The 12512-nt window shown below is 37.9% G+C and overlaps 1 long non-coding RNA gene across 2 annotated transcripts in view; it reads left to right on the forward strand.

Moving 5' to 3' along the window:
- LOC113622716 (uncharacterized) overlaps positions 1-12512 on the forward strand; it is a 367008-nt gene that overhangs the window by 12782 nt on the left and 341714 nt on the right. Inside the window, exon 3 of one of the 2 annotated variants that reach the window (XR_003433625.1) lies at positions 7814-8019. The exons of the other annotated variant lie outside the window; for it this stretch is intronic. This is a non-coding gene — a long non-coding RNA (uncharacterized LOC113622716). Of the gene's footprint in view, positions 1-7813; positions 8020-12512 lie in introns of those variants that run through there. 2 annotated transcript variants of the gene reach the window in all.

Consider the following 12512-nt stretch of genomic DNA (forward strand, 5'->3'; position numbering starts at 1 on the left):
GTTTTGTTTTTGTTGTTATTTTTCTGTGACACTTAGACCTTTCATTAGCTGTTGGTCCAGATTTTATTGTATTCATTTTTTTGTATTGAATTAATTTATTGTATTCATTATTGGCATCATGGTGACTAGTATGAATGTAAGAGTTGTAATTCATTCATTCATTCACCTAACGTTTACTGAATATCTACTTGTGCCAAGCACCTCTAGGTGCTGGGAATTCAGTGGTGAACAAGTCACAGAAACATCATAATTGAAAAAGGTAGCATGAATGGTTATTGCTGATATTTTGCTTTCATCCTGATGAATCTTCCTTAATTCTATAATTCTGGATATGAAAGAAAAGTGAATTATTTCTATAGCTTTTATCAGTTATACAGAATAAAAGCACTTGTACTCTTGTTAAAATTTAGAGAAGAATAAAATTCACAATAGTATAGTATAATTTTACAATAACGCATATCATTATGTTGATTATCTCTGTATAATTAAAATATTTCCAAGCCTTTGCCGTTGGCTCTTATTTCTGGCCAAATTAAGGATAACTATTTCCTGAACTATATAACAAACGAGTATCTGTAGGATCCTTGGAATTAGTGGAATAAGAACTGAATTGGTGAAATTTTTATACCATTTACTACGAAATTTATTTTATGGAATAGTCTGAGTTGACATAGCCCCCTTTCCCAGTGTTCATGGAGAGAGAGAGTGTTGAATTTTGAGCAAGTGTTCTTATGATAGGTTTTATTAAAAATGACTAAACAAAAATACATTTTATGGGGCTTCCCTGGTGACGCAGTGGTTAAGAATCCACCAGCCAATGCAGGGGACACGGGTTTGTGCCCTGGAAGATCCCACGTGCCACAGAGCAACTAAGCCCATGCACCCCAAATACTGAGCCTGCACTCTAGAGCTCGCGAGCCACAACTATTGAAGCCCGCATGCCTAGAGCCCGTGCTCTGCAACAAGGGAATCCACTGCAATGAGAAGCCCGTGCACCACAACAAAGAGTAGCCCCTGCTTGCCACAACTAGAGAAAGCTCGTGCACAGCAACAAAGACCCAACACGGCCAAAGATAATAAATAAAATTATTTTAAAAATAAGAGTAGTAAGAATCTGAAAAAGCATTTATTGATGTCTCTCTGTAAGTGAATCAAGTGGATGTACAGCAGCAAGAAACACAGCATTGAAAATCAGCTACACACCGTTATAAAAATAAAATACAAAAAAAAAGAAAAAAAAGACAGAAATTCTTACAGAATTCGTTCAGGGGCTGTGATGCAACCTGGACTGACCACATCTAGACCCACAGCTGGATGGGACCTAAGGCTGGACACTCATGGGGCTGAGAGGCTTGGTGAGGATGGTCCAGCAAATGCAGCCCCTTAAGAGTAATACTGCCTGGTCCCCATTCCATGGGCCCCAAATCTCCAGGTGCAGGGGACCCTTCCTACAGCTAAAACATGCATGGGACACCTAGAGGATGGTACACCGTCTGATCGGGAAGAATTTGGAAAAGGCACCTCATCTCGTCATCTCCAGGTGGTCGGGTTCCCCCCTCCAGCCTCTTCCCTTAAAATCTCCCCACTTGAGGAAGTCAGCACCTTCAACATCCTTTTTCATACAGTTTGGAATTTGTCCGGAGCATGAAGTGGAAGGGGGTAACCAATGAGAGACAAGCCCTAGGTGTTTGGACAGGCACGTGCCACTCTAATTTCCAATCAGGAAGAGGAATTGACCAAGGGCTCAGCTTGCCCCCGTAACCAGAATAGGGCTTGAAGCAAACATGCTGTTTTGTGGCCAGTTCCCAAAAAAACAAGTTGAAAAATGGAGCTCGGGACACTACAATTCACAAACCTGCAGGGTTGTAAATGATACCTATCAACGAAAAATGTCTTGAGGTATGTCATCGAAAAGGACTTGTAAGCAAGGCAGAATTGCAGGAAAGGGATTTCAAGAGGTAGATTGCACTCGCCATTAAAGCACATGAAAAGCAGCTGAACTTCGCCAATGACGCACAGGCAGGCAATGCAAATCAACACTACAAAGAGGTATCACGTCCCACCAGTCAGAATGGCCATTCTCACGAAGAGTAAAAACCAGAAGTGGAAGTCAGGGCATGGAGAAAAGGGAGCCCTGTTACGCTGATGCTGGGAATGTAAATTGCCAACGGCCACTCTGGAGAAGTGTATTGTGTTTCCCCAAAAATCTAAAAAACAGAGCTACAGAGCATACGGCACTTCCACTCATGGGCATATATATTGGGAAAACCAAAAATCGACAGGACACAGGTACCCCAACGTTTAGTGCTGCTCTGTTTACAAGAGCCTTGACTTGGATACAGCCTAGATGTCCTTGGAAGGAGAAAATGGATAAAGAAGATGTGGTACTTATGTACAATGGAATATTACTCAGCCATGAAATCAGGCCAGTTGCAGCAACTTGGGTGGACTTAGGTACTATCAGCGTAAGTGACATAAGTCAGACAGAAAAAGAGACTTATCATATCACTTATAGGTGGAATCTAAAAATGGCTACATGTGCAGTAAATTACAAAACAGAAACACAGTCACATCTTTAGGGCTTCCCTGGTGGCGCAGTTGTTAAGAATCCATCAGCCAATGCAGGGGACACGGGTTCGAGCCCAGGTGCGGGAAGATCCCACATGTCGCAGAGCAACGAAGCCCGTGTGCCTCAAATACTGAGCCTGTGCTCTAGGGCTCGCGAGTCACAACTACTGAGCCCGTGTGCCACAACTACTGAAGTCTGCACGCCTAGAGCTTGTGCTCTGCAACAAGAGAAGCCACCACAATGAGAAGCCCGTGCACCACAACGAAGAGTAGCCCCCCGCTCGCTACAACTAGAGAAAGCCCGCACTCAGCATCAAAGACCCAACACAGCCAAAGATAAATAAATAAAATTATTTAAAAAAATACATTTTATACAAGAAATATTGCTACTAAATGGATTAATAGGCATGTCAATGCTGAAATTTTCTGGGCAATCTCATTATTTACAGCCTGTTTACCTATTTGTCTTTTTTCAAACCTTGAGCTCATGTGTGAGACTTTTTGGCATGCTTGCCCATTTAGGTTGTATACCCTCCCAGTTTTCCTGAAACTCTGTCATAAGTGTTCATTTCAGTTCCATGCAAGACCCATACTCACCTTTGGCATGTGATACACTTCTCTAAGGCTAGCCTAAACTTATCACATCTTCAGTCTTTGAAGGAACCGTGAAAATCCTCTTAGATCTTCGTCACTTGGGCCTCTACTTGCACTCTTCCAATGGATTATATTTTATTCTCCCAAGGCCATGCAATGAGCAAACACCAGTTCCCTATCCTGTCATTGACTGCAGACTCCTGTATTATTAAATTCTGAAACTTTTCAATTTTATTAGAAAAGAAGAGAACTTAATCTCTCCTTTGTTCTCTAGGAAATTGCTTTTCCTTTGTTCTCCAGGAAGTCATTTTTAGTTCCCGTCTTCTTCTTCTCTTCCAGTAACTTCTCTTTTGTCCTCTTTTATGAATAAATCTTCTAGGTGATCTCCCTACGTGAAGTATCTGAATTATAGTCATTACAGTGGTAATAAAATTTGACTATACAATCTAGTTTACATACCTGTAGAAATTTGAGATGTTTTGATAGTATGATTTATGAATTATTAATTGATTTTTTTCCTGGTATAAATGATTAAATGGTGATCCTCTTCTCAGTTGACACCTACATAGAAGGATATCCATTATATTAGGGATTGTCAATAATAGTATAAATGGAGAAAATCAAAAGCCTTGACTTGTATTACAGCTATGACTGATTAATTGGTACCAGACTAACACTTATGCAATAAAGAACTAAAAAAAAGAAAACGTGAAAACATATATGAAACAACTGTTTTCAGACATTGTACAGCAGGCAGTGCAAGACTACAGTGTCTGAGAGAAGGAAATCAAGCTAGATAAGCCCTACAATTGCCCAGTTTTCTGGCTGGAGGCACGTCGTAGACAGTGGTGCATAGAGGTGGAACCCAGACAAAACATGGCGGCCTTGCTAAACTGAGGGGGCAAATATCAGAGTTAGAGAGGCTTAAGAAAGTTAATTTATGGCGGAGAGGACCAAAAAGAAGGGAGCTAAGCAGGGTAAGAACTCCAGAAATTTTCATGGATGTCCCTTTGAGTATTTGAATATTAAGCCGTACATATATGGGATGAGATTCCGCAAGACCAGATAAATGCCTACCAGGGAGGGAACAACTATAGGGAAGCTGTAAGCTGAAAATCCATCAGAGTTTCACAGCATTGGGAGATGTTTGAATTCTGACCAACTAGGGTGGAAAGGCCTGTTCACACTCAGGGAATTCAATAGAGATCCCCAAAGGGCTATACCATTAGTTTTACTCCTAAGAAGAAGGGCTAAAACTATCCCTAGAGTAAAATCTGTTCTAGACCCACCTTAATAAAGTTGAAATAGAAGCTGCAAAATGATCATATTACTCTTCAGGTACAGGCATACCTCGGAGATATTGTGGATTCCATTCTAGACCACTGCACTAAAGTGAATATCACAATAAGTTGAGTCACATGCATTTTGGGGTTTCCCAGTGCATGTAAAAGTTATGTTTATACTATACGGCAGTCTATTAAGTGTGAAATCTAAAAAAAATCTTAAAAAACCACGTACATACCTTAATTAAAAAATGCTTTATTGGGCTTCCCTGGTGGTGCAGTGGTTGAGAGTCCGCCTGCCGATGCAGGGGACACAGGTTTGTGCCCCAGTCTGGGAAGATCCCACATGCCGCAGAGTGGCTGGGCCCGTGAGCCATGGCCGCTGAGCCTGCGCGTCCGGAGCCTGTGCTCCGCAACGGGAGAGGCCACAACCATGAGAGGTCCGCGTACCGCAAAAAAAAAAAAAAAAAAAAAGCTTTATTGCTGAAAAAATGCTTCCCATCATCCGACAATGCAGAGTTGTAACAAACCATAGTATCTGTGAAGCACAATAAAGTGAAATGCAGTAAAACAAGGTATGCCTGTAAATTAATTGCCTACCAGAACAAAACTCAATTCCCTTTAATGAAACACAAAAATCACTCAACAATAAAATTCATCATATTCAACATTCATCAAAAATTGCTAGACATGTGGAAAATCATGTGGAAAACATGTGGAAAATGTGACCCGTAGCCAGGTGAAAAAATCCATCGATAGAACCAGACCAAGAAATGACAGAGATGATGGAATTAACAGACAAGGACGCTTAAAGCAGTTATTATAAATATATATAAAGATTTGTAATGGTAATGGAGATAGAGGCAAGAAAAGGGAGCTTTGTCATTTTCTATGTAAATGAAATGAATTCCCTTGGAATGAATTCTGGGGCAAGTATAGGGAGAGGAGAGAATGGTGGTAAATCCTTCTCCCTGTCTTCCTCTGATGGGTTTACTCTCTATGAATCACCCTTTCTTTCTGGGACTTTGGTAGGTTTGCTGAGGTTCACCACACTCTGACAACTGGAGAGCAATGGAACAGAGAATTCTGAAGAGATGGTGTGGCACAGCAAGTGCCTGCTGACAGCCATAGAACCTTTGTGGTCCAAGAGGTATATGAAAAAACAGTGAATTTTTCTGTGTCCACAAGAAAGAAAGGGCCCAGAATATAGGTGAGATAGAAACACTCAGCAGACTTGCAGGAGGTTTACCAGTCTTTCAGCCTGGGTGAGAAGAATCCCAGGGAGATGGGAGAAGATACGAAGAGGATGCTGCCACATCCCAATGGATTATCAACAACACAATGGTGAAACATGATCTCCAAGGATACCAGTTTCCAAAAATGAGACCAATTAAAATACAAAGTGGATAACCCTTCTACCCAGATGTCATAGTGGCATATTTAAGTTCCCCAGCTCAGCAACAGCCAGGGTAGAGGAAGAGGACAAAGGGAAAGTAATCTTAAATAGGAATGAGTTTTCATTTTGGTACATCTTAGTTTTTTGTCAAGCAGGCTAAAAAAATGATTTCCTGCTCCCCAGTTGCTTTTCTAATCATCTAGCTTTAGATTTGTCACTGGATAATTTTAGAGATGTGCTCATTTCTGTAGAGGAATAAATGTGAAGCCAGCCTATAAACCTATGAGAAGTTAATGTGCTTTGTGTAGATAAGCAATTTAAAAACTAATATGTAGGTACATTATTGAGAGGAAAGGTAAAAGGGCACAGTAGAAAGCTAAAAATAGATGATTTTCTGTATCATTTTCGAGATGTGATGATTAAGTACTTGCATTCTTCGCTTTGTCTTATCAGCAAATACACAGCTGCAATAAAAAAAAACCTCCATGTACCCTATAAATGTGATCTGAAAGAACTAAATCCTGTGTCTACCTGGTTAAAGCTTTTCTTCCTTAAAACAGGATGATTTAAGAGGAATATACATCTAGGCTCAGCCTTAGTAGTCCCTTGCCACTCACATGGTTAAATTTACTGTGGATTGCAAGTTCATGTAGTGTCCCTGGCTAAAATATAGAAGCTCTACTAATGTTACCTCATCATACTATAATTTCCCTGGGACATAGACTTTCATTTCTTCAAGATTTGATTTTAAAATGTTATCTAGTTTTTAGGTCACTTGAACTTTGTTGGTTCTCAGCTTCTAAAATAATCCAGGCCTTTCCAGCTTTAAATTTCTGTGATAGTGTGATTTATGTTGGAAAATAAAAATACTTCCTTTTCAAAGAAAAATACCCCAAAGTATAATTTTATCATTATTAACACCAAATTGGGACTTCCCTGGTGGCACAGTGGTTAAGAATCTGCCTGCTAGTGCCGGGGACACAGGTTTGAGCCCCGGTCCTGGTAGATCCCACATGCCGCGGAGCAACTAAGCCCGTGCGCCACAACTACTGAAGCCCATGTGCCTAGAGCCTGTGCTCCACAACAAGAGAAGCCACTGCAGTGAGGAGCCCTTGCTCCGCAATGAAGAGTAGCTCCTGCTTGGTGCAACTGGAGAAAGCCTTCACGCAGCAACGAAGACCCAACGCAGCCAAAAATAAATAAACAAATAAATTAAAAAAAAACCAAACACCATATTGACTCATTAATTCATCCTTCTATGCCAATAGTTTGGAAAGAAGTGACACTAACAACTAAAAAAGAAATGTCTCCCTTTTTTTCAAGAATTGGTGACCTAAACAGAATGCTTATGTTGGGCACACTACTTATAGATCTAGAAAGCTAATATATTTATATTTACGTTTAATAGCACAACAAATCAAATTATTGCAAGATGAGAAGTTTTATATACATACATAGATAGCAGTATCTACATATATGTTCATATAAATATATATATATGAATAAGTGTGTCATGGCTTCATTGGCATAAAATGTGGAAATTGGAAGAAAGGTGGAAGTTTTTACCATATTTTTCTAATGCTACGTGGTCAGCCTAAACTGGTAGATTCATATATTCCTGAACATCATGATAATTAGAGCTGAGAAGTGAATTAGATTACCAAATAGGCCTCAGTGGTCATTTGTTTTCTTTTGGCTGCCTAACATCCATTTTTCCTAATTTTGGTAACAGTACCCACTTTTTCCCCACCCTCTGTCCTTGGGCTTTGTGTGGCCTAAACAACTGAGTCTAAGAATAGGCATGTGATTCAGTACAGGCCAATCATCACGTTTCATTCCTCTGATTAAATTGATTGGTTTAGGAATGGGCAGGTGACTTGATTTAGTCCACTGAGAGTTAAGCCCAGGAACTCTGATTAAACTGTTGAAAGGACCTTGTGTTTTTTACTTTATTATTTTATTATTCTTTTAGTATTTTTTCTGGACTTCAACCTGAAACTGCTATCAGATATCTTGACACTTCGAATAAAGTCTACACATAAGAGAACAGAGCTGAGAGATGGAAAGATGCTGAATCCCAATGACATCCTTTGAAATGCTGGGTGAAGCTGGGCCTGAAGATAAAGCCACCTCTATAGTTTTCAGATACTTATGTCAATAAATACTCTTGTTTGCTTAGATAACCTTGAGTTAGATTTTATATTACCTCCAAAAGAGTACTATATTGGATATTTTCCATTTGCCCTCCAAATTCACTCTCTACTCTTCTCTACCCTCTCTGTGCCCCAGGGGACTAACCTATCTGAATTGCATCAAAGAGTTCTGTTGCCCTCTGGTTTCTGGTTGTGTTCAGCCAATGGAAGTCTCTCTGGAGACTGAAGTCAGGGCAATTATTCCCCGTTTATTCCTAGGGGCTCTCACTGGTAGATACGAATAGGTTGGCTGGTCCTTCTTGCAGAGGCTGTAGATCCTGTCAAGTGTCCTTCTCTCTCCAGGTTTGAGTAGCTTTTTTCTCCCTTCACACCATCTGATGTAGGGGAGTAGTGCCTCCCTACAATTGCTAGTCCTGGATTAAAGCATTATGCTTAATTGATTTCCTGTAACCTTCCCATACTTTTGTAGTCTCTCTATTAAATTCTCCTCAGTTATCCAGTTTGAGGCTAATCCAGAGCCATCTCTTTCTGCCAGAACCTGAGTGATACATACTCCATTTGGTCTTCAAAATAGAGGAAAATGAGGTAGTTTTAAAAGACATAATCAGACTTGCCATTTGAATAATTTATTGCTTGGTGGTGAATGCTCAATTGAATATCACAGCAAGGCTTTAGACTTTTTGCAATGCATTAAAGAAAGTCTTTGGTAAAGGGAACTGAGGCCTGTTGGCATCTATATGAGCTAGGACTTACTTTAAGATTTTGGATTCTCTTCCAGTCTGTCACTCCCAGAAACTACCTTTTAGTGCAACCATGGTGGGATTCTTCTTTGTTATCCATAGTAGCTCTAAGTAAGCATCACAATGCTCTCACAAACTTACATTTTCACTTCTGCAGGTCTAAAAAGAGGGCTACTTGAATTTCTGTGAATAAATGAATAAAGAAATAATCTAGAAATGCACACCAAATTAAATGACAGCAATCTATATGCAAGTAAAGCATTCATTGAATTTATATCCTGTGATTATTTGCTTTAATTTTTTTTGTACCATCCATGTAAAAAGGGTTTCCTGAGAAAATTAACAATATTAATAAAACTAACAGGTTTATGTTAAAAACTACTCAGGAGAACAAACCTTCCATGGGTCTTTATATACTTCAGAAGGACATAGCTGTAAATATGCCAATTTCAAATTATTCATTGAAGTAATTTCTCAACTAGGTATCATATAATTACTGCATGTATTTTAAGTAGTAAGTTTACTTTAATGTAATTTATCTTTTAAACTTTTTACCACGTTAGCCTTTTCTTCAGTTAGTCTGAATGATGATCACTGATGAGCTTTTTTAGTGATAAAGTGTTAAAAGAATTAACCATACTGAATATACATAATAGAGTTATAGCAGGTAGATATTCAGTATTAACCTGAGGGTATGGAGTATATTCAGTAGTCAAGATGAAGCAAAATATTATTTATACTTTAAGTTGAGAACACTTTACTAAGTCAATCAAGATACTTTCCACCTCATCTAGGTTTTCCTGACTCTCCACTTACAGCACAATTTTTACACTGGACAGCAGTTCAAACTAATAATAAGTATATGGTTGCTATATGTTTTCAAACTATAACATCTGTTTATGGTGATAATGGAACAAAATATTTGAAATTGCCCCGACCTAAGGAAAAAAAATCTAAGCCATAAGGTTGCTATGTGTACAATGTTTTACGTGTAACACATTTCCTCTCAATCTCTTTTGTGAAAGGAAAATCAAAATGGAGTCAGTATTGCTAAGAGAGCTTTCTAAAATGGAGCTGGGAGACCATTGAGGAAGTGTGACTTATGTGCATCTCAGCCCAGATGGAATCTCACCTTTTGAACACTTATTGTCCTACTCAAGATACTTATCCGTCATGTACCCTAAAACAACTTGTGACAACCTATCTGCTTATTGAATCCTTACCCTAAAACAACTCATGATTCCTTAAGCACAAATATCCCCTGACTTGCATCAGAGTCAATCAAAATTCTCTTGCAAGCTAACAACCTTGTGGCTTTTGTCTTTTTAAACTCCTGACTGATTCTCTTCTTCGGAGCAGTCTTTCAGTTTCATCCGAATCTGTGTCTCCCAAATTGCAATTCTTAAGACTCCAAAGCTCTTTGTTCTTTGCAGCCTCAATACTGATTATTGTTTGACATTTTCAACACCACAACTGCTTTAAAAGTATGTACCAGTCTCCACAGAAATCTAATAGATTTAAGAAAATGTGTTATAATAATAGTTAATAATACCCAAGAGTTCTATAGCATGAATTAGTGCTTCACTGTGCTGGGCACCCTTGTTGATTAAAGGGTACAATAAAATATGGTTCCTGCTTTTAAGGAGAATAAAATTTAAGAGAAGTGAGCTATCGACACTAGGCAGTATAAGAAGCCTTTACATTTCAAAGGACAGACTTGCTGAGGACTATTAGATGAAGAAAGGCAGTGTGTGCAGACTGCTGGCTACGGTGGTAATCTGGGCTTTAGTCCTGGCTACATCATATGCTAGTTATATGACCTTGACTAAATATCCTGAGACAAGGTTCTCAAAATGAAGATGGTTACTTACCTGACTACCCCACAAAATCACTGGGAAGATCTGTCTTACACCCTCAACTTTTCTTTAGTTTCCTTTGATATATTATCTAGAATTCCATCTTCAGCTGTCTTATCTTTTCAATTCCATAATGTCTTCCAAAGAAACAGCCTGGATATACCAAAGGCCCCTTAAGCCCCACATACCCAAAAACTATATCAATAATCAGATTTATTAGACAGAGCATGTTTAAGATGATAGCAGAATTTTCCCCACTGTAATTTTCACACCTATGACTTCAATTACCAGTACATTTAAGTTGGGAAAGTAAATAAAATTGTGATCATATTTTCATTTTCAAAAAAGTAACACTCCAGCATCAGATTGCAGGAAAAAAATAGAGGGAAAAGGAATGGAGCATCCAGGCAAAAGATTATGAGCTCAGGCAATGGTAGTGGGCATGGATCATAGTTAAAAAGGTATTTAGGAGGAGGATAGGCAGATATTTTTCCCCTCTGTGTTTTGGAACATAGAAGCATTGGGATAATCTGATCTTTGGAGGTTTGCTAGAATTCCCTCGTGAAACCATTTTGGCCTTGTGCTTTTGGTGGGCTAGTGTTTTGAAAAACTGTCTCTATTTCTTTTATGAAAATTAGTTTGTTTGACATTTTATATACAGGGTTAATATTCTGAATGTATATATTTCATCTAGGTGTTACAATTTATTAGCAGAGTTGTACCATGTAAACTCTCATGATTTTTTTTAAAAAATCCTGTTTTTATGGTTGTTTACTTGTCATTTCTTATTTTGTATATTTGTGTTTCTTTTTTGCTTGATTAATTAGCTAGTGGATTCTGTATTTTGCTAATATTTCCAAAAAACCAACATTTAAACTTTTTAATTAAATCTTTTTTTCTGTTTATAACTCATTATTTTTGCCTTGTTTTTTAAAGATTTTTTTTGAGGTGGACCATTTTTAAAGTCTTTATTGAATTTGTTACAATATTGCTTCTGTTTTATGTTTTGGTTTTTTGGCCACGAGGCATGTGGGATCTTAGCTCCCCGACCAGGGATTGAACCCACACTCCCTGCCTTGGAAGGTGAAGTCTTAACCACTGGACCACCAGGGAAGTCCCTTTTTGCCATTATTTTTAATATTCCCACTTTTTCTGTTTATTTTTGACTGCTCCCCAGTAAAATTTTTATATATTTGTGAAGAATTGACATCTTTGTGATATTAAATAAGTCCTATTTAAGAACAAGGAATGTCTTTCTGTTAATTCAAGTGGTTATTTATTTATTGTCATCCTTTTATTTTTTTCTGTATAACCATTTAAGGCCATAATTTTTTTTTTAATGTAAAAGGACATTTTATTTATTTTGAAATTTTGAATTTTATTGAATTTATTTTTTATACAGAAGGTTCTTATTCTTATCTATTTTATACATATTAGTGTATATACGTTAATCCCAATCTCCCAAGTCATCCCACCACCACCACCCCCTCCACTTTCCCCCCTTGGTGTCCATACGTTTGTTCTAGTCTATGATTTTTTTCTCTGATCTTCATTCGTTAATACTGACAAATAGTGTCATCATTTCCATTATTTTTACAAATAATTCTGAAATTTCAGTTCCTCTTTGCCTTGAGAGTTGTCTAATAGAGAGTTATTTAACTTTAGATAGAAAAGCCTATTTATGTTTTAATTTTGCTATTAATTTCTATATTTTTTATATGAGAGAATTATTTTTGTATCATTCTACTTTGTTAAACTCATTGAGATTTTCTTTGGACCATAATATATTGTCTATCTTCATGAATGTTTATGTGCTCTTGAAAAGAAAATGCATCAATATTTGGGATGCAAAGTCTGATGTATATTCACATACTTTATTGCTTATGTTGTTTAGGGCTTCTATATCTTTATTTTTTGTCAAC

This window comes from Aethalodelphis obliquidens, unplaced genomic scaffold (assembly GCF_003676395.1).
Source record: "Aethalodelphis obliquidens isolate GAN/ISIS:26980383/991018 unplaced genomic scaffold, ASM367639v1 scaffold1, whole genome shotgun sequence".
NCBI classification, from domain to species: domain Eukaryota; kingdom Metazoa; phylum Chordata; class Mammalia; order Artiodactyla; family Delphinidae; genus Aethalodelphis; species Aethalodelphis obliquidens.